The sequence below is a fragment of the Peromyscus californicus genome, unplaced genomic scaffold (assembly GCF_007827085.1).
Source record: "Peromyscus californicus insignis strain IS unplaced genomic scaffold, ASM782708v3 Scaffold_22__1_contigs__length_63687245, whole genome shotgun sequence".
NCBI lineage: Eukaryota > Metazoa > Chordata > Mammalia > Rodentia > Cricetidae > Peromyscus > Peromyscus californicus.
This window is the reverse complement of record NW_026294525.1, coordinates 52562775-52586691: the sequence shown is the minus strand read 5'-3', so window position 1 is coordinate 52586691 and position 23917 is coordinate 52562775.

The window sequence follows — 23917 nt, the reverse complement described above, 5'->3', positions numbered from 1 at the left end:
GGTTTCAAAAGAAACTATCCTTACTTTTGAGGTTACGCTGTTTCACATTACTGACACTGAAGGAATAAACATCAGGAATATACAAGACATTAGAGATATGAACTTCTGCTGTTCTTGCTGCTTCAAGACAAATAGTGGTACAGTGCACACAGGATCAAACAAACTATATAGAAATAAGAGCTTAAAAATATTTTAAGGCAGTATTTTGGAATAATGTATTTTAGAAATAAAGTATTTTGAGAGACTTGAACTTTACATAGATTTAAATGTGTTTAAGTGTTTTGTTTAAATTCAGAAAGATACTTATTATCAAAATTAGTATCACAATCTGTACCCCAAGAAGCCAAATTCAGTCACTCCTGTTAGAGAAACCAATCAAATAGCCCAATTAACTGTAAAGCAGAAAAAGGATTTATTCTTTGTGTCCTCTTGGGATGATGGACAAAGAGTTACAGTGAACACCAACCCCCAAACAATCTATCTTTGCCACTTTCAATTGAGATTACAAATTAGGTAGAGGCCAAGGAGCTGCTTGGTAGAGTTTTGTTCCTGCCCACTATTAATCCCACCATTATTAAAGTTCAATATGTTTACAAATGTTTATCTGCTATGAAAACATTAAAGCATGTCTAATAATAACATTTGATAAAAACTAAGATCTAATAAGGCTTAAGATAGCACATGAAAATAAGAATATAGTGTGACAGAGAAAAGCCTAATTTGACTTATAATGATGAATGTAAGGCACTTGTCTCCTGCGAATATCCTAACTAGTCTTCAGAAGTTTTCCTACAAGAATAATAAGAATGCTTGGAACCTTGAAGATGGAGTAGAGAGAAGGAGAAAGATAAAGAGAACAGTGACTTCTTTGATACCACTTGTGGATAAATGAAATATTTAAATTTTAATTGATAACCACAATAAATAATTTTTACCAATTGTCTAATGTGAGTTACTTAAAATTAGCAATAAGCATACTGGTTGTAAAAGGCAGAATCTTGGTTATTGATGTGGAAGGTACTCACTTTTCTAATATTTAATATCTGATGTGGTGAGTTGCTTCCCAAATTTTGCTTTATTTTTTTGCCTGTTTGCTCTTGGACTATTCTATATGTGACAGATGACCTAGTGTGAATCTACAACGTTTTAATATTCTTTTCATGATCATGTTCTCATCATTCTTCACTTTGATTCATTCCTGTTGATACTTGTCAATGCAAAAATAACTCCCACCTTAAAGGGAATAAGAAATAGTTTATTCTGCAGCTAAACAGGAGTGACCATGGCCTGGAAACTGATTTAGGATACTCTAAATTGTGACTTCTAATGTATTAAAATTTTGATGAAGTTTTTTTTTAATTTATGTATTTGTAATTAATGTAAATGAGTATTTTGCCTACGTGAATGTAAGTGCAATACATACACGTCTGTGCCCACAGAAGCCAGAAGAGGCTGCTAGATCACCTGGAATTGTAGTTGTGCATAGTTGTGAGTCACCACATAGATGCTGGGAATGAAACCCAGGTCACCTGTGAGAGCAGCAAGTGCTCTTAACCAATGAGTCATCTCTCCCTCCCTAGTTTGATGAAGGTTTATAGTAACAGAACAAAGGTCAATAATTAAGGTTTCTTTTTTTAAGGCACTGTTGGAAATATTAAAAAGATGAGTAATAAAGGACTTTTCAGATGCTATTCAATGGCATCCTTAGTCTTCTGGTGGGTTGGTACCAGAGTTTTGTTAAGTTAGTACAGTCCAAAGTTTTTTATCTGTTAGTCACAGGATTGTTGCTAGAGTTTTCCTGCCTGGCCCACAGTCAGGGCAAATCTCTCTCACCCGCCAGTCCCAAGCCGCTCAAACCCGATCAAGTAAACACAGAGACTTATATTGGTTACAAACTGTATGGCCGTGGCAGGCTTCTTGTTAACTGTTCTTACAGCTTAAATTAATCCATTTCTATTAATCTATACCTTGCCACGTGGCTTGTGGCTTACCGGTACTTTACATCTTCCTTGTCCTGATGGCGGCTGGCAGTGTCTCCCTCACCCAGCTTCTTGTCCTCTCTCTTCTCCTCTCTTAGTCCCGCCTATACTTCCTGCCTAGCCACTGCCAATCAGTGATTTATTCATTGACCAATCAGCAACACATTTGACATATAGACCATCCCACATCACTTCCCCTTTTCTTTTCTTAAAAAGGAAGGTTTTAACCTTTACACATCTCCAAAGTCAGCTTGGTATATTTGGGAATTTGGGCGTAGCTTCTCTTACTACTTCCTGCTGGAGGGGGGCGCTGTATCTTCTGGGGAAACAAAGAAAATTTTAGGATCATGGAGTAGTCCGTGAGGCTGTATCATCTGAGCCAGTTGCCTTGAAACGGTTCTGGATGTTGGATCATCTGGGCCATGGTGTCATCGGAGACCTTTCAGGTGGTCTTGGCTGGTCAAACCTGATGTGTCTTAATCTGGAACAAATCCATAGCCTCTTGCTTTCTGTGGAAACAAAAGAGACTCTTTTCCAAAGCAACATATCCTTACATCCAAATTTTGAAGTCAAAGTATCTTTAAAATATACATACTGGTTTAACTCAGCTTCCTTTACAATCAAATATCTCTCTGTAGTTAAGAATCCCAAAGACAACACAATCCAGACTCTCTGTGTAATAGTCATCTCTACGTGGCTTATTTTTTATATTACTTTTACTGTCTCTTTAAAGACTTTATTTTTTAAAACCATGTATTTGTTTCTATACTGTATATATCACCTTTTTTTTTTCTTTCAAGCCTACGTATATTTTACATATATTTTAAACTATTACATCTGAATCTGTCTTATTGTGAATCTATTGTTTTAAGCTGCAGCCTTCTAAGCCTGAAACGCTGCTGGTGCTGTGGCTACTGGCTCCGCCCACCTCAGCTTCCCAACATGGCGGCGGTATGCTTACCGCCAGCTCTGGGAGCCATCGTGGGTCTATGCTTTTATCCAAGCAGCGTGTAGCCCAGAAACCTCTTTTTTTTTTGTACTAGCAAAGGCTAAATCCATAATGTAGCTTAATGTGCCACTTGCAGAGGCCTCATTTCCGCCATATGGCGGCAGGTCGAGCGCGCACACTAGGAACCCACCAGTAGCTCAAACCGGCAGCTGCCGCTCATTTGAGAGAAACAATTAGGAAATGTTTTTAGCTCCGTTTTAGAATCTTTTTTGTCAGTTTTTAGGTGGAAACTCTTGCCACCACGTTGGACGCCATTTGTTGCTAGAGTTTTCCTGCCTGGCCCACAGTCAGGGCAAATCTCTCTCACCCGCCAGTCCCAAGCCGCTCAAACCCGATCAAGTAAACACAGAGACTTATATTGGTTACAAACTGTATGGCCGTGGCAGGCTTCTTGTTAACTGTTCTTACAGCTTAAATTAATCCATTTCTATTAATCTATACCTTGCCACGTGGCTTGTGGCTTACCGGTACTTTACATCTTCCTTGTCCTGATGGCGGCTGGCAGTGTCTCCCTCACCCAGCTTCTTGTCCTCTCTCTTCTCCTCTCTTAGTCCCGCCTATACTTCCTGCCTAGCCACTGCCAATCAGTGATTTATTCATTGACCAATCAGCAACACATTTGACATATAGACCATCCCACATCACAGGATGTTAGGTCCAACACATAGACGAGCAAGAATATGTATTTAGGGGGTTGAAATAGCCCCAAATAAAATTTAATTAAGCTCTGGGACTAAAAAATTCTAAACTTTCATCATTGAATTTTTAGTCAGTTAATCAGCCTTCAGAAGTATCAGTTGAAGGTGTAATTTCTTCCTGGAAATGTTCTTTTACATATTTAAATTCACCTTTCTGTGCTGTATCTAGCACAGAATTCCCCGTGTATTACATTTCCATTTGATATCTGTTTATAGTTTGTGTCTCTCTATAAATCTTCTTCGCTTGTGTATGCAGTTGTTCTCTCTATTGGATCTTTTAGTAGAATAGTCATAAATATTGTAGGTCATCTGTGAGTCTTGTTCTGATGAATTCTTTATCCCTTTTTGTTTTGAAGACCTTATTTTTTGATAAAATGATAGATTGTATTGAACAGTTAAGAAAACAGTAAGTTATATTTGCATATGAAATTCTACATGTAACTCCTCTTGAAGACTACTGGTTTCAGGTGTTTAGTTAATCTTTCAGAATGACCAACTGCTTTGGATCTTGTTGCTATCATGAAGTGGTTTCAAGAAGCACTATGTTCCTAGTCATCCAACAGCTGCCGTCATTAACCAAGTTACTGTACTGTTTGTCCTTTAAAACACATTGCTCTTCCCTTTTGTATGCAACTACTGCATTTATTCTACAACAATACACTACAAATGTGGATTCTTTCCATGTTTTACTACTGTTGCAGCTTAATTTGTAGTAGCAAATCAGACCTTCTGAGCAGTCTCCAGAAAGCTCAGTGAGCCTGGACTTGAGTCTCTTGCTTTTTCAGTGTTTCTAAACTCTTAATCTTTGGTTACCTATTCCTCTTCAGTGATATCCAAATTGAGAGCTTTTAGTTTTAATAAAGTAGAAACTTTTATCAAGATTATTTTATGTCTCTCCAATAATGATGGTGTGTGTGTGTGTGTGTGTGTGTGTGTGTGTGTTTCTTTTTACCACTTTCAATATACCAACACTGTATATTGCTTAATTTAACCCTAAGTATAGGAGATAGATAGATAGATAGATAGATAGATAGATAGATAGATAGATAGATGATAGATAGATGATAGATAGATAGATAGATAGATAGATAGATAGATAGATAGATAGTATAATTATTCTGATAGATTTTTAAATTTGTTTTCTTGCCCTGATGCTATGTTTTTTATGAAATTATGGGATGAAGAACTATTGGGAAAGACCTTGTAATTGAAGGCAAATTTTTCTTGTGTTTGAGGCACATAGTCATTCAAAATGCCCATATTAATACATACTGGCCTTTGAATTCATGACAGTTTTATACTTTGTTTGTTTGTTGTTGTTATATACTAATGCCTGTCCACTATTTCTTTTTATGCCATGTATAATGTATCTGTATGTCTCATTTCTCCTTCAGTGAGTCAGCCATCTTTTAATACTTACGGGTTTCTCATAGCCTGCACCTTTTGGAGTAGACTCAGCAGATGGTTTTAGGTTTCAGAAGACTAGAAAGAAGATTCTTATGTGATTTTCTACACCATAAAGAAAAGTAAGGCTGCTCTATTTTCTTGAATTTTGAACAACGTCGACTGGATACTTTAACTGAAGTAAAATATTTTATTAACTGCTAGATAAAATAGTTTCACATAGGAAGGTTCTAGAAGCCCTTATCATTGTACGCATTTTTGGGTTAGGGCAAAGTAGTTTAACCTTCTTCATACTCTTCTGTTTCCATTTTAGAGGCACTAAAGTCTCACTGAGGCAGCAAAGACAAAAGGACTTTCTCCTTCCACAGCTTCAGGGAGAATCAATTTCAATAAGAGATGGAAAATGTAGCATTTGATTTGATTTAAAGCAGAGCCTGAGGGAAGTAAATTCAAGCCTAGTTTAGAGCCTCAAGTGGCTAAGGATTTATAGTGGGAACAAGAAGGTCATGAATACACACCATGCTCAGAGAAAGTGAGCATATTCTTTAAAATTTATTAGCCAGTGTCATCCCTAGATCGGTCAAATGTGCTGCAAAGGCACAGAGGGGCAGTAGATTGTACATCACATAAGACAACTCTTCCATCTGAAAAGAGTTGTTTTACTAATTTAATCTGAAAAAACATAAAAAAAACTCCAGAATTTAATGGGATTACTAAAATTAGTCTGAACATAGAGACAAGAATATGAAGAAGTCCAGTATCACTACTGAGAATATCCGTAACTATGAAATTATTCCTTGCTTTATATCCCTTCATATACATACATATCACTTATTCTAATGTCGTCTGTTAGAGACAGGTTTTCTAAATTAGAAACTTATGGAGTCGTGAATGAGGATGCCACCATAGACTCATCTACTTGACTGTTTGGTCCCTGGTTAGTGGGCTGATTAGGGGGAATTAGGAGATATGGATTTATTGGAGGAAGTGTGTCACTGGGGTGGGCTTTGAGGTGTAAAAAGCCCACACTATGCCCAATCTCTTCCTATCTCTGCCTGTTGCTTGTAAATTAGATGTAAGCTCGAAGCTACTGTTCCAGTTCTATGCCAGCATGTCAGCAACCATGTTCCCTGTTTTGATGATAATGGACTGGCCATCTGAAACTGTAAGCAAGCCACCTCTCCCCCAATTTAATGCCTTCATTTGTAAGTTCCCTACGTCATGGTGTCTCTTCATAGCAATAGAAAAGTAACTGAGAAAAATGAATATAGTATTCATAGAAAAAATTTCTGGATTCTTTGTGTAGTTTACATTTGTGCCAGGACATACTTATGAGTTGCTAAGCTGATCTTCATCTTTTAGAGCTTTGATGGAATGTTTTAAGGAAAGAATCTAGACTTCTCATTCTTTTATTTATGAGACAGACATAATGTTTGAAGAGAAATTAAAGAGAAGAAAGATAACTGTTCTGTTCAGCAGATAACAAAGAATGAGAACCAACCCAACAAGACAAGGAAATAATAAGCATGAAGTTGTTGACAGCACCTGGGATCATTTCAGAATGACCTGACATAAGATAGGTACCTATCTAAGACCAAGATCAGGCATCTTTAATGGTGACCACACCATGCTCTGTTCTGGAATCTTTCTTTCTTTCTTTCTTTCTTTCTTTCTTTCTTTCTTTCTTTCTTTCTTTCTTTCTTTTTTCTTTCTTTCTTTCTTTCTTTCTTTCTTTTTTTCTCTCTTTCTTTCTTTCTTTTCTGGCTTTGACTAAGGTATCACTTTCATTTGAACTACCAACAGTGTAATTCCTTTTATGTATTATATCCAATACCAGCAGGGCATGGAAAATTTAAAACTGCATTTAAACAATATTCCTTAGCACCATTTATAAACACAACCACATTATTCTGTAGATGGATATCAGAAACCAGTAATTGAAGGATCATTAAATAACCAAGTTAGCAACTGTGTCCAAACTGCAATGGGCGAGCCTTATAAACATCGAGAGGCCAGTGGATGCAGATGTGTTTCAGCAGAAGTTATTAGAGTCATCTTTTGGTGGAATTTTGTCTTGATATATGAAACAGCTTCAAAGAAAACTATAAAGTGCCCAAATCAGCAGAAACAGTACATCCATCAACTCAAACTACCTTTCCCCACAAGAATGTTTACAGGCAATCACTAGGTAAGCTGCTGGCTAGGTTTTTAGTTACGAATGTGCTTTCAGTTTCCAAAGAAATTCAGGAGAGAAATATAGACAATACAGCAATAAATTTATGAAAACATAGAAAATTGTTAAGTTATAATTCACACCTAGGGTCTCAGAAATAAGGCTGTGAAAATATGAGATTTAAAGAAGAATGGTTAAATATGAGTATATATATATATATATATATATATATATATAATGAAAATAGAGACATATCAAGTCAACAAAGTGAATTTTTCTTTGAAATAGCGAGATAATTAAATTTATACTTATTTTTCCATTATATCTAAAAATTTGGGTGAAAAATGGCATTTGTTTCTAAGACCTAGTTGATAACGTAAAGCTATGTTAGAGCAAAATAGCTGAAACCAGTCATTTCTCAGTGATTCCACATGTAGGAGAGCAATATTCCTGAGAAGATATGAAAAAAAAAATCTACTCACCCCACATAGAAAACTAATGATAAATTAAAAGAGAATAACACCAATTTTGTGAAATACTGAGTTTCATTTGGGTTACTTACAGGAGTATGGTCAAGGATTATTGACAAGAGCTGAAATAACTCAATTAGCTATCACATATTTAAGTCCACTATTAAACGTGATACCTCACAAAAACTGGAAACCTAGAGTGTTCTCCACAGCTTACAGGCAGTTCCATAGGTTGGATAGTGTCTTCTACGGGCAGATCAACTGTTCTGAGCTCTTCCTATCAGCAATCATCATGACTGATGTCCTCTTCCAGACAACTCAAGTGGTTTGAGAGTGTTCAAGGCAGCTTGGCTGGTCTGAGAGTATCTCTCAGCAGTCCTGCTTGTGCATACTTGGGAACTGGCTGGACTGGTGCACGTAAACAGTTTCTGGAAATTTCTGAAGTCTTTGAGTTGTTTTCTTTCTTAATTTAAAGAGTTCCATTAAAGGATGGAGTGTTTCACTTCACTTTGAAGCATTCTATGCTTTAACCAGCTTTCTTACCAGATGGAATGCTTTATCTCAGGACACTGCTATACAATACCATAGAGCTGCTCCCATGAGTATATTTACATAATAAAGTTGTGTAATTTATAGAAAAACTGCACTGAGATGCCAGTGTTGATGCCAAACAACATGCTATGTCTTCTACAAGGATTGGGAAGACATTCTGCCAAGTACTTGTTGACTGTGAGAAAGTGATAAGAGAACATTTCCCAAGGTTTGTGAAAATTGTGAGAACATAGGATAGATAATGTGAAGAAAGACATACCTTCAGCTACATTGAGTAACAGTTTGGGCTATTGCATGAAATGTCATGCTTTTGAATAAGCTGTTTTCAAGGTCAAAATTCTTTACCAACAAATGCAGGGGAATGCTTGTCAACAATGGTGTGAATGGTCAGTTATAAGAAAATAAAATGTGTCAGACCAGTGCAAAACTCATTAAAAGAGGAACATGACCAACAAAGAAAGAAATTCTTTATCAGATTCTGCAAACAGACACCAATAAATCTTTTGCTCAATGATTGGCTTTCCTGTAGCACTATCCATACTATTCATACAAATAAAACAAAGAAAAGCTTGGCTCTATTTTGAATCTCAAACAAAATCCACAACCACGTGGCACAGAATTAACTGTGCAAATTACTATCACATTATATTGATTTATACAGATAATGTCATGTGATCATTAAGAGTCAATGTCCAATTCTAAAATGGTTTTGCTTCAGTTCTTTTAAACTTCATAGTTTGAAATTGTTTTTCATTTTTGAAGATGTTATTTGAAAATTCTGACTTGTATTGAGCAATGAAGATATCATAAATGACTATAGCTTTTATAATACTATTTCTTTAAATGTGGAAAAGTAAATTAGAATAAAAGAAATATTAAGCTATCATACATTTATTTATGCAGCACTCATTGGAGCCATTTGTGCCAGATGCCACTTGAAAATTAAATTACTCCAAGCTTTAGAGTAAAAAACTTTTCTTTCTTGATGTTCATTCTTCTCTATCCTCATTTTTCTAAGAACAAAGAAATGTTGAAATAAGAATTTTTGTATTAATATATTATATATTCTGCAGGTATGATTTCTCTGAGTGACTCTATAGTTCTAGATCTTTTTTATTTGCATTTACTCTTATAATAATTCTGTAAAGGGAGACAGATCCAGACATGGAAACACACACACACACACACACACACACAAAAAAAAAAAAACAAACAAACAAAAAAAACAAACTCCTTTGCTCTATTTAGTATTGAATATTGCTCAGAATAGATAAGCCATTGCTATGACTGGCTTTGGGGGAGACTTAAGCTTGCAATGTTGCTGACAGCATCATCACACATCAACACAGACATAGCCTCACTGACTGGATGATGACTAGAAAATACTGGATTAAATCAGGAGATTTCTCATGTCAGGATTCCTTCCTTTGTTTTATTTTTTGTTTTTTACATATTTTATTTCTTCAAGACCTCGAAAAGTTTTTGAAAAGCTTGCATAGATCTTATTAAATTTCATGTGAGAATATAACAATTTTCATATCACTCCATTACTGTAGTTGGAGCCACTAGTTCAGAGAGGGCATGTTTCCATCATGCACGGTTGCATTTATTTTAAGAAACATGTTCTAAATGACTGGAGCTGAGTTTGTTTTTGGCACTATAATTAAATGTATCTATATACCTTGCCCAGCATTTGGGGGTAATTTGTTTTAATAGGCTTATTCATGAAATACAATAGCATTTGAAAATGTCAAATGTGGTTTGGAAACAGCTTAGCAGTGTTGAGTTCAACATTTGCAAATTTTCTCTGAAGGAGTTCTCAGTCATTAAGCAAGCTTCCAGGGCTAACTGCTATTATCACTGAAAAGAGCCATAAAGTACACAGTGGGTACATTTCCCCATGCTCAAAGTGAGCCAATGCTGTGACTTGAGAAGATGCATTTACACAAAAGGGTAACCTCCATGCAACCTTATGATCAAAGCTCTCCTGGGGAAGTGGTTAGGAAGCTGGCCTAACTTTCAGGCACTCCCCTGTTGCTGTTCCGACTGTGATTTTATCTGTATGGCAGGATATACCAAAGATAAACAAATAGACTTGGTCCAGATTAGGGGCATGGTGCTTTTGACAGTTTCTGTCAGGCAGGAGCAATCCAAACAAGTGATCAAGACTTAAGTTTCACTAGGCCCTCAGGAAATTTGCCTTTAGCTGCTATCAGGCCTTTATCTCCATTTTCTTCACAACCCATATCTACCCCTGGGCTTGCTAAATAAAGTATTTACAGCATGCTCATGAGCATCTGATATTCACTATTATGCTTTTTAGCCTGAGTCACAGAAATGTTCAATATGATTCATTTCTGTCCTTGACTTAAGTGTTTTCTTATGTTGATTTTGCTGGCCTCGCACTTTCTAGAAAATAATCATTCCTGCATCAGTGATTCATCTGTGTCTGACAAGTTTGCCAATTTCTCCTGTACCCAAACTGCAAGCACAGAGCTCACAGGGATTTATCCCTTGGCTTATTTCCTCCCTTAGTTGACCAGGTCAGCAACTAGGCCCTGGATAAAATATGTGTCATGAAGGCTCCTGAACTTCAAAATCTAGGCTTGGATAGTTCCTGAATTATAGCATGAGAAATCTGTGTTCTTCTCATGGTATCCACAATACACATGCCCCTCTTATTATGGAAACCTCTTGGTTCCATAATACCTACCAATTATTTCCTTTTATTATAATCACAGTACTTGAGATTCTATGGCAGGGGAAATCATTGCTTCTAGGCCAGCTTGGATTACTTAAGGTGAACGTGTAAGTAAATAAATAACCGTGCTTATAAGTTAAATAAATAATAAAAATGGTTAATACATAAAAAGAAACCTGTCTTAATTAGTTCCTTAGAAGTGATTAGATGACAGAAACATTCACAGACAAACCACAAGCTACATCGCCAGCAGTTAATATATATGTTTATTCTTTCTTTCTTTTCTTTCTATTCTTAGTTTATTTACAATATTTGTGACCTACCGCTTCTTCTAAAGTATTTCTGACAGGGGAAACTTCCTGCGTTTTCAGAGTCACTACCAACTTCAGGGTCCTTTACTTCTTCTGGACTGCCATTATCTTGAGTCCTGGGTTACACTATTTCCTGTCATCACCAATCCACCACGTTTTCCAAATCAGATAGATTTAAGACACTTTATCACATACATAAATTGTCAAACAAAACTCCATATTGTGAAAATAGACAGATATCAGGTATCTTGAGACAGAAAATCAAGTGAAATAAGTTGTGGGAGTATTCCAAGTGTCAGTGTTGGCAGAGATAGAATGAAAGTGTAAGGGATGGGAGGGGCTAGTAATATCACTGTAGCTTAGTGAATAGTTCCAAGAACTAAGGCTGTGATATATGCCTGAGTTTCTTCATATTTTTTAAAACTTTCTCATCCTTTTCCTTGTTTCTCTTCCTCTTTTTCTTCCATAACTTCCTTTTACATTTAGAGTGATCATTGATATTCATAAATTTATAATCATTTCATGCAGACATCATTTAACAGATATGCTAAAGTGGATGGAGAAAAGCCCATGATGCCTCAGCCCTACACAAATAACTATAGGCAACTGAGGAAAGCCTGGAGCAGAAGATTTGGTCTTCCCCAGGGAAGAACATATCAAGTGTTTTCCAGATGGTTCCAAATGACCAGCCCTACAAGCATACATACAAGTAACATTATAAAGACAAAGCATGTTGCATTTAAGAATATATATGAGAAGGTTTCTAGATGGCTGACACACAAATACACATGGCAAATTTATGTTGATATTCTTTGGAGGCTAAGAATTACAGCCTATGTGAGTAAGTGAACAGGATGAGTGGAAGATAGTTAGGCAACAGCATCTCCTGAAACACACTCCCATTTGAAAGAACTGTTCACAAGAGAAGCTATAAGCTTACCCTGTCATGGTCCTTTAAAAATGGATACTAGGGCAGGAGAGATAGCTCAGTAGTAAAGAGCACCTTTTTGCTTTTATGGAGTATTTGGGTTCAATTTCCAGCACCCATATGGTGGCTCACTATCACCTATAATTCCAGTTCCAGAACATCAATGCCTTCTTCTGGCTTCTGCCAGCAGCAAAGTTGCAAATGATGAACAGATACACATGTGGGCAAAAATTTATGCACATAAAATTAAAAAACATAAAATAAATCAGTCATTTGTAATAAGCAATGTTAGACAGACAGTCACATGGCAGATCTGGATTTTATAAAACTAATGGAGAAAAGCAGTGTCTTCTAGCAGCTAATTTTTCATTCAAGGGTTTCAAAGGACATCTATATTTCAGTTAGCAAAGAAGGATGAGTTGCTTTGTGTCCAGCACTGTCCAGATTTCCTGTTTGTACTCATGACCAAACAAGTGATGACCTCACTACTAATTGCTTGTTAACATTCAACATTGCTATTCAGACTTGCAAAGTACCTTGGATTGGCTCCGAGGGAAACTTGATCTCTCTCTCTCCAGCTCTCTGTCTCTTTGTCTCTGTCTCCCTCTTCTCTCTCTCTCTCTCTCTCTCTCTCTCTCTCTCTATCTCTATCTCTATCTCTTGTCCCTTTTGTTGGCAACAGATGCTGAACAGGCCTTGTGCACAGCCTGCTTGCTTGCCCTAAGTTGCCCTAAGGTGCCCTTTTGTTCTTCCTCTTTTCCTGTGGTAAGTCACAGGATGTTTACGATATAGCTATTGCTGGAACATTGTTTCAAGAAACAGCTCTCTGCTGATTCGCTTGTAGTTTTCCTGTTTGGCTCAACTGCTGGGACGTGGATGGGCACCTGAGGACCATACCTTGACCCCATGGAGAGTAGGAAGTAGCAGGGTATATAAGGCTGATGGAGAGTCAATAAAGGGGCTCTCTTTGAAAGATGAACCACGGTATGTCCTGAGTGCTGTTTAACCTCGACGTCCCTCACCAGTTCTCAGTACCAGGCCGTGTGGGTCACAGCAAGTAGGAGGTTCCACCGAGACTTGGAAAAAAGGGGTAAGCGTGTGAGGCTCACCTTCACAAAGGAAGGGGGAGGATTGGATGTAACAGAGTAAAATAGGGTATGTACCATGGGGAATTCCACAGCTAAGAGTTGAGAGAGCTGTTGCAGAAACAAGGAACAGTCTAGTACCGCACTGACATTTGTGGACACTATAGCTGAAGCTAACCCATGGTTTCTGACAGGAGGAGGGTTGAATATCCCTGATTGGGAACAGGTGAAACGTGGTCTACAGAAGGCATTTCAGGTTACGGGACCAGAGGAGTTTCCTATTGCAGCCTTTTCTCTTTGGAGGCTGGTAAAGGATGCGCTATTAACTGGCAAGGTGAAAGTGAAAGAACAATTAGCAGAATGTGAGCAGGCTTTTGTCACTGCCCAGGAAGCTGAAACTAATGAATCTTTAAAAGGGGAAAAAGAGGAAGAGAAGGCTATGAAACCCCACAAGAAACTTGCAGTTTGGGATGATGCGAGTGACCTTGAGTCTATATATGAGTTGTTGGATGAGGAGGAGCAGTTAGAGAAAGAGATCGAAGAATTACAACGGCGGTTGCAGAAAACGAAAGTAAAACATAAAGAGCCTTCGGCTCTGATCTGCTGTCGTCCACCTCCTTGTAATCCATACTGGTTGGATAAGGACAATCAGGGTGATAAGGAGGAAGGGAAACGGAGGGGAGTTATCTGGCAGGATACTGTGCAGGCTTATCCCGTTTCCGAAATTGTTAATGCTGCCGGACAAGCCGTCAGGAATCATGTACCTTTGACATTTAAAGAAATGAAACAATTAAAAGAAGTAGTGAGCAGTTATGGTCTGCAGGCTCCATTCACTGTGACACTTTTTGAGTCTTTTTTTGGCTATTTAACACCTAGAGATTGGCAGCAATTATGCCATGCTGCCCTGTCTGGAGGAGATTATCTCTTGTGGAAAAGTGAGAATCACGAAAGATGCTTAGAGCTGGCACACATTAATGCGCAGGCCGGTCAACCCCAGAGGAATTATGACATGCTGGCAGGCGCAGGGCAATATGCTGATATTGAACAGCAAATATTGTATGACCCTGGCACTTATGCTCAAATAGCTAATGCAGCGGTCTGAACCTGGAAATCTCTGCCAAACCTTGCTGGGGAAGAACAAATTTCAAAGGTCTTGCAAGGTCCTTTGGAACCCTATGCAGATTTTGTGTCACGGCTTTTGCAATTGGCAGGAAAGATCTTTGGAGATTCTGATCAGGCTATGCCAGTAGTTAAACAGTTGGCATATGAGAATGCAAATAAGTATTGCAAAGAAGCATTAAGAGGAAGCAAAGGCAAGAGTTTGAATGACATGCTTTGTGTCTGCATAGACATAGATGGTAATCATATTACTGGACAAGTTTTAGCTGCTGCCATAAGACATGGCTTGCAAGGCATGAATGGCCGAGGTGCTCGACCTAAAGGATGTTTCCAGTGCGGGCAGGAAGGCCATTTGAAATGCGACTGCCCACAAAACATTCCAAACCAGTCACCTAGAATATGTTCCAATTGTAAAAAGGGTCGGCACTGGAGTAGTGAATGTAGATCTAAATTTGACGCACAGGGTAACCCACTACCTTCAAGAAACGGAGGACGGAAGCCAGAGTGTACGGAGCTACACAGACCCAAACAGTAATCCCAGGCAGTGGTCGCCTCCGTTTCATTCCACAAAACAACCCCTTTCAATTGACCAACTCAGTAGAGGAACACCAGGAAGTGGAGGACTGGACCTCAGTTCCACCGCCAGAGCAATCTTAACCCCTCAAATGGGACCTCAAGCACTACCCACTGGAGTTTATGGCCCCTTACCAAAAGGATCTGTGGGACTGCTTTTGGGTAGAAGTAGTGCATATATGAAGGGCATAAGGATTTTGCCTGGAGTGATAGATAATGACTATGAGGGAGAGATAAAAATCATGGCAGAGACAACATAGGGGGTCTTAGTGATCCTGCAAGGGGAGCATATAGCTCAGCTACTTCTGCTTCCTATTGTTTCTACAAAAAATAGAAGTTTATGTGTAGTCCAGGGAAAGGGAGGTTTCAGGTCCACTGGTACTCCTCACGCGTTCTGGGTAGCCCACCTAGATTCTAGCTCTAAATTAGAATTAAAAATTCAAGGTAAATCTTTTGTGGGGATTCTTGATATTGGGGCAGATGTATCCATTATATCCAAAGAATATTGGCCTGCACGATGGCCTCTGGAGGATTCTACAGCAGTGTTACAGGGCAAAGGACAGACCAGACCACAGAAAAGAACCTGCATATTGAAGTGGAGTGATCAGGAGGGGCATGAAGAACATTTTCAACCTTATGTTGTATTAGGTTTACCTACTAACCTGTGGGAAAGAGATGTGTTAAAAACCATGGGAGCGGTTCTCACTACTCAAACTCTAAAGGGAGAAAATCCGTTCGTTAATCACATAATGGATGGACACCAGGAAAAGGGCTGGGAAAGGCAGAGCAGGGTTGTGGTGCTGCTCTTACTGCCGCTGATGAGATTGGAGAGGCTTAGGGCATTTTTAGTATGGGTCACTGGTGTGCTGCCTTCTCCCACACCTATTACTTGGTTATCTGATGAGCCTGTGTGGGTAGATTGGTGGCCCTTACCACCAGAAAAATTGAGGGCCATCCATGAGTTAGTGCAGGAACAATTGTTGGCAGGGCATAGTGTCCCTTCCACGTCCCCCTGGAATACTCCCATTTTTGCTATCAAGAAAAGGTCTGGAAAATGGAGATTTTTACAAGATTTACATGCAGTAAATACCACTATGCAGTTAATGGGGGCTCTTCAGCCAGGCCTTCCCAGCCCAGTTGCTATTCCCAGATTGGCATATGATAGTGCTAGATTTGAAAGATTTTTTTTTTTACTATTCCTTTGGCTCAGCAAGATTGCCAGCATGTTGCATTTTCTGTTCCTTCTTTTAATTATAAAGAACCATATAAGCGGTATCATTGGGTTGTTTTACCTCAAGGAATGGTTAATAGCCCTACTATGTGACAAATGTAGGTTGCAGAAGCCATACAACCCACTAGAGCAAAGTTTCCATATGTATATATTATACATTATATGGATGATACATTATTGGCAGCATCCACCCAAGACTGTGTATTACAAGTTTATGCAGATTTGCAACAAGTACTTGCAGCTGCAGGATTAGGAATTGCCCCAGAAAAGGTACAAAATATGGCTCCTTATCAATATTTGGGATATACCATAAATTCTGTAGGGATATTTCCACAGAAATTGCAATTTCATATTGCAGAATTAAAGACATTGCATCATTGGCAGAGGTTTTTAGGGGAAATTCAATGGCTCCGCCCCTCATTCCAAACACCCACCAGAGAATTTAAGCCTCTCTATGAAGTTTTAAAAGGAGATTCTTCTTCAACTTCATTAAGGACCCTTTCAGCGGAAGCCAAGGCCGCTTTAGGAAAGGTAGAACAAGCACTACAAGAACTCCAAGTGCAACAAATAGATTATACCAAACCCTTATTATTGCAAATTCTTCCCTCTGAATTTTCACCTATGGGAGTATTTTGGCAAACAGGGCCCATATTTTGGGTGCATTTATCTGCATCCCCATCGACAACTTTAAATGCATATTATGAATTAGTAATTCAACTCCTATGGAAAGCTAAATATATGGGGGAATCCTTGTTTGGAAAGTCTTCTGAGTGCATTGTAGTCCCTTAGACACAAGAAATGTTAACTTATTTGCAAAGAGAACATGAAGCTTGGTGCCTTTTCTTGTGTACTTTCACAGGCTATATAGATAATCATTATCCAAAACATAAACTTATAGAAAGCTTTAAAGTGTGTAGTTTTATTTTTCCCCATATTGTAAAACAGGAACCTATTAAGGGTGCTCATTTAATTTTTACTGATGCATCTAAAGGAGGTTTTGCTGTGGCCATCAGTGGGGATGAGGTAATGTGGGTGGCAATGCCCTCCATGTCTGCACAACAAGCTGAGATTACAGCTTTACAATTGGCTTTGCAATTTTACTCTTTAGAACCTATAAATGTCTATACTGATAGTTGCTATGTGGCCAAAATGATGCATAGTATTGAAACCACTCCATACATTGGAAAACAGTCCACAGTACATTCTCAATTACAGACCATCCAAAGGTTAATTTGGGCTAGAAAACATCCTCTGTTTGTGGGCCATATTCGAGGGCACTCTGGTCTTCCAGGGGTGTTTGCAGAAGGCAATGCCACTGCAGATGTAGCTACTCATTTCACTTGTGTAGTCACCACCTTTGATCAGGCATTTCAATTACATCAGAAATTCCATCTCAATGCACAAACTTTACAGCATCGTACTGGCTGTACTCACACTGAGGCCTTAAAAATCGTATCTACTTGTGTCACTTGAGCTCCTTTTATTCATGTACCATCATTAGGTGTTAATCCTCATGGTCTACGTCCCAATGATATCTGGCAAATGGAAGTCACGCATATTTCAAGTTTTGGAAATTTATCATATGTACATGTGTCTGTGGACACGTATTCTCATTATATAGTAGCCACCCTTCACAAGGGGGAGCATGCACAAGATGTAATTAAACATCTTTTGGCTGCTTTCTCTGATATGGGAGTTCCACAGTGTATTAAAACAGATAATGGGCCAGCTTATGCCAGCCAAAGTTTTCAGAAATTTTGTTCACAATGGAATATAATTCATGAAACTGGCATTCCCTAATACCCTCAAGAACAAGTGATAATTGAACGAGCGCATAAACATTTAAAGACTTATTTTCAAAAAACAAAAGAAGGTGAGATGTACAGGGACCACAATTACTCCTTTCCATTACTTTATTTTAAATTTTTTTGTAGCTAGAGTTTTCCTGCCTGGCCCACAGTGAAGACAAATCTCTGTCACCCGCCAGTCCCACAGCCGCTCAGACCCGACCAAGTAAACACAGAGACTTATATTGGTTACAAACTGTATGGCCGTGGCAGGCTTCTTGCTAACTTTTCTTACAGCTTAAATTAATCCATTTCTATAAATTTATACCTTGCCACGTGGCTCGTGGCTTACCGGCATCTTCACATGCTATTTGTCATCGTGGTGACTGGCAGTGTCTCTCTGACTCAGCCTTCCACTTCCCAGCTTTATTCTCCTCCTTGTCCTGTCTATACTTCCTGCCTGGCCACTGGCCAATCAGTGATTTATTTATTGACCAATCAGAGCAACACATTTGACATACAGACCATCCCACAGCATTTTTTGCTTGTGGATGTTCATGGGCGTACTGCTGCTCAACAGCATTTTTCAGGCCCCTCTCCCTCTGAGGTTCTGGTCAGGTGGAAGGATCTTTCCACAGGCACATGGCAGTCCCCAGAACCACTATTGGCTAGGGTGAGGAGAGCAGTTTGTGTATACCCTCCAGGTGCTGAGAAACCAATCTGGATACCAGAACGTTGTGTTCAGCCTGTGGAACAGACACAAAAATCTCAACATGAAGAACCTCATGATTCCGATGGTGCTGATGGTCCTTAGCCCTTGTGTCAACACAGAGCCTTCATGGAGACTGGTTAAGAATCCTCCAATTTTGTTGCCAGTAAGTATTGAAAGCTCTGTGTTTCCTGCTGTCTTTGCCTCTAATTGGACTATTGGAACTGCAGCTAGTAATGTTAAACATGATGTGCAAAGCATAAATGTCACCATGAATTTATGTAATTCCCTATGCTTTGCTCGAAGTGTTACTGCAGGATTCAATAACACCAATTTTTTTCTTTATTCTCTGGAATGGCTTAGGTGTGGGAGGGGAGGAGTTAAATTGTTCAGCTTTGAATTGCAGCCTAAGTAATTGATGGAGTCCTAGTGTCACATGTACTGTGGTGGTGAAAATTCCTGCCTTTGTCATGATGCCACTGGAACAGAATGCAGCAGAATTTCCCTTGCGACTTCATCACAGTAGATGAGACCTTGGCATAACTGCTGCTGTAATTGCTGCCATTGCAACTTCAGCTGTTGCAGCCACTGCAGCTGGATTGGCTATTTCCCAGGGAGTGCAACAGGCTACTACTATTAATGCGCTGTCAGAAAGAGTGGCTGGTGCTTTGGACATCCAACAGACTTTAAATGGACAATTAGACAACATATTTTATGTGCTTATGGGTTTTCTGAAATATGTGTAACCCCTCATATTGTTGTGAATGCATCTGCTAAGGTTGAAGAATTGAATGATTACTTAAGAGGGCCATGGAATGCAACTTTGTAAATTTTACTTTGCAATTAGTTCATGCCATTGTTCATATTAATGAAACTAGAGTCACTCCTATTGATGAAAATGTTTGGTGGCAAGCTATGTCAAAAAATTGCTGCATGGGTTACTAGGTGGTCAGGGTCCGTTTCCCTACTTATCCTGTGTATATTGGGTCTTGGGCTCGGATTCTTCATGGTATACCGATGGCATCTCCAGTTTAGTTGAGGCCAATGGGCAACCAAGCAAGCTTTATTAGCTATGCAGCCCACTGAATCTGTTCAGGTGTGGTTACATATGTTGGAAAGATAGTACCCAAAGACGGTCAACTCCTGTGCCACCTAAGACAGGGCATAGAAGGGCCTCCCCAAGGACGGGTAATTCAGACAGGGTGCTACAGGTAACCTAAGACAGGGACTATCTGTGTGCTTTAAAAAAGAAAAGGAGAGGATATGTTGGCAGCAGACGCTGAACAGGCCTTGTGCATAGCATGTTTGCTTGCCCTAAGTTGCCCTAAGATGTCTTTTTGTTCTTCCTCTTTTCCTGTGGTCAGTAAGTCACAGGATGTTTACGATATAGCTATTGCTGGAACATTGTTTCAAGAATCAGCTCTCACTGGGTGGTGGTGGCGCATGCCTTTAATCCCAGCACTCGGGAGGCAGAGCCAGGTGGATCTCTGTGAGTTCAAGGCCAGCCTGGGCTACCAAGTGAGTTCCAGGAAAAGACACAAAGCTACACAGAGAAACCCTGTCTCGAAAAACCAAAAAAAAAAAAAAAAAAAAAAAAATCAGCTCTCTGCTGATTCGCTTGTGGTTTTCCTGTTTGGCTCAGCTGCTGGGACGCGGATGGGAGCCTGAGGACCGTACCCTGACCCCATGGAGAGTAGGAAGTAGCAGAGTATATAAGGCTGATGGACAGTCAATAAAGGGACTCTCTTTGAATGATGAACCACGGTGTGTCCTGAGTGCTGCTTAACCTCAATGTCCCTCGCCAGTTCTTGGTCTCAGGCCATGCAGGTTGTGGCACCTTTTTCCTTTCATTCCTTTCTCCCTAAACTACTTATTATTTAACCATTCTTATGTGTAATTGAAATCAAGGTTCATATTCTATGTCATTTGTAAACAGCTGTACATGAATGACACTAAAGTAAAACTAAATCAGACATCTGTTCATGGTCATTTATCCTAGTAACTTTATTCACTGAAATATGGAGTTTGTAAGAAGCATTATTTAAAACATTGAAAATATTCTATATTATAGGGATAAAGTACCATTATAGAAAAGAATAAAATGGATAGAATTGTTCAGAAATTGTTTAGTGTATATGTCCATACTAATTAAAAGAGGCCCTTAACAAAAACAAAAATAAAAAACCCAACATGTTATTATTGATTGGGTAATTATAAATTTTCTTATTTTTAAGGAACAAATTCAGAAATATGCTTCATCATTTTAAGCTAAGAATAGCAACTGAAAAAGAACTTTGAGAGTTGTCATTTATTGGCATTGCATCTGGTGTCCAGACATTGTTCAAACAGTAAGGGATACCTATGAATTCTGTGAATTGCTTCTTGATAGGTTACCCATTTGAATTGACAGACTGACTGAAATGGATTACCATCTCCAATGTGAGTGGACTGGGCCACTTTGAATAAGTTGAAGACCTGAATAGAGTATAAAGCCCAACCTTTTCATAACTTAGACTAATTCCTTCTGTCTGTGAGTTCTTAGCTCAGGCATTGTTTCCTAGGAGTTACTCAGACTTGAATTGAAATGGTGGTTCTGTTGGGGTCTGTCTTAGTTATGATTACTATTACTGTGATGAAACACCATGACCAAAGCAATTTGGAGAGGAAAGGATTCTTCCACTCATAGTTCCATGTAACAGTTCATAGTTAAAAGCAACAAGGGCAGGAACTTATGTAGGGCAGGAACCCAGAGGTAGGAGCTGATACAAAGGCCTTGGAGGGGTGCTGCTGACTGGCTTGCTCTCCATGGCTTACTCAGTCTGCTTTCTTATAGAGCCCAGGAATGGCACCACCACATTTGGCTGGGCCCTTCCCTATCAATCATGAATTAAGAAATATCCTACAGACGGATCCTGTGGAGGCATCTTCTCCATTGAGATTCCCTCCTTTCTGATAACTTTAGCTTGTATCAGGTTGACATAGAACTAGGGCAGGGTCCAAGTTTGCCAGCACAGGCGCAAGCACACAACATCACTCATTTCAGTCTGCAGGCTTCACATTGGCACCAGAAGTACATCATTGACTCACCTGGGATTCCAGTTTTGCTGAATGAAGACTTTTTTTGTCTGCCTCCATGTTTATCCAAGCCAGTTCCTTAATGATGAATCTATTTTTACATCTTCCCATATATATTCTATATATAATTTAAATCTATATTGATTCATCTTACACAAACTCAATTCTGTTTATCTTGAGAATATTAATGTAAAGATCCTTTCATTTGGAAAACAACAAATGTCATACTGAAAAGTTGTTAAAATAAAAACAATCCAAATGTTTGCTTAAGGATTTTATTGATCTTCAGCACACATGTAAGTTATCTAAGCAGGGCAGCATGAACGGTCAATTACAGTGCAAGTCTCCAGCAGTCAGGGGGTCAGTCTGATGCATGTGGGTGAGCAGGCTGCATGACTGCCACACAGAATAACTGGGGCATGAAGCCACACAGCTCAGTGTTTCATTGCATCCAGTTTTCAGTATGTTGCTTTGGAATTTGAACTTGAAATTAAGAAATAGATTTTCAACATTTTTGAGATCTATAGATTATTTGTGATATTTTGAGAATGATAAATAACATATCAAAACTTATAATTGATCATTATAAAGGTCTTTGACCCCTAATATAATTTCCATTTACTAGTTAAAATTGGCAAACAAATAAAAATAAATAAAACTGTGTAATTTTCAGATTCCATATGAAATCCAGACTTCAAGAATTTCAATTAAACAAACCTTGTAATGTGTAAAGATTATTTTGAAATTCCATGCTGATAGAGTCTGTGTCTAGAAGGCCTAGAAGAGAGGAAAGAGCAGGTTCACAGTATGCCTTTGATTGTGTTGGAATTTGTTTGCATTTGCAGCTACGTTGGAATTTCAGTCATAGCCAGACTGTGAAGTTACCCAGCAAAGTGCTTTGGGACTTGTTCATCATTAAGTCCACAAAACTGATTTTCTAATCTTGCCATTGAAGGTGTTACAATACCTAAAACATTAACAATAATTAAATACATGTTACTTAACACACTATTTTTCAGACTTAAAAACCAGACCCATTAAATATAATAAGTGCACATTGGTGGGACAGTATGCAATACTTGAACACATTTCTATAAATGTTTGGGTCTCCATACATTTCTTTTCATATTAACTACCATTTTCTTGTCTGCCATGTATTGAATAACAGTACTTATAAACTGAATGCCAAAATTTAGCAAAAGATACATTCATTTCAAAATTCAGTTTTATTTCATAAATAGAACATTGCTGTTAATTAATCTCTAAGATGTTATTTCTTTCTCCATTTGGCTCCTCACTATGCTACACTTCAATAATGATAATGTGTGCACATCCACTCATATAAGTCTAAGAACACATGCCATAATACCTTGTTTTACATATATTTTAATTTCTAGTATTGATACTATTTTTGTAGTAATAACTTGCACTAATTCATACCATATCATTTAAAAGAATAATCTGTTTGTGTCCTTGAGTGTTCATGCTGTCCTTCACTCCCACTTCTTCTTGCTGTCCCTGTCAAATGAACATACTGTATCTTCTCTGGAGACAGTGGCCCCTGTTACTTCTCAGGTATGTACATAAAAGGTTATTGCTTGATCAGAAGGTATGTTAATTTTCATTTCCCATTTCAGTTCTTTATAGGAGTACTTATGCTAATTTTCATTTCAACCATCTGTGTATCAAAGTTACTATTTCCTCACAATTTCCCAGCATCTGATAATTTCAGATGTAATTTTTGTCTAATATTGAAATGAGGGAAATGTTCTCTTTTGTGATTTAAGCTTACATTTGCCTTATTATAGGAAGGTTAAGTGTTATTTTAATGTACTTGTTACTTATTCGGTTTCTGCCTCTGCAAACTGCTCATTTGTATCCTCAATCTGGCTTTGGCTACATCCACTTGACTCATTTCTGATTCCGTAGGAGGAGAGTTCAGTGGACAGTTCCTTGGGAATCCCCACTACCATGAATACACTCTGGTTATCATCAGGGTCTATCTGGCATTTTCTGGAAGTTGTACTCTGAGGTAGGTGCCTACCTTCAGGCTAGCCTCAGAGAGTGGAGTTTTGGGATCTTCCACTTACTGTCTTTTCTTAAGGAAAAGAAA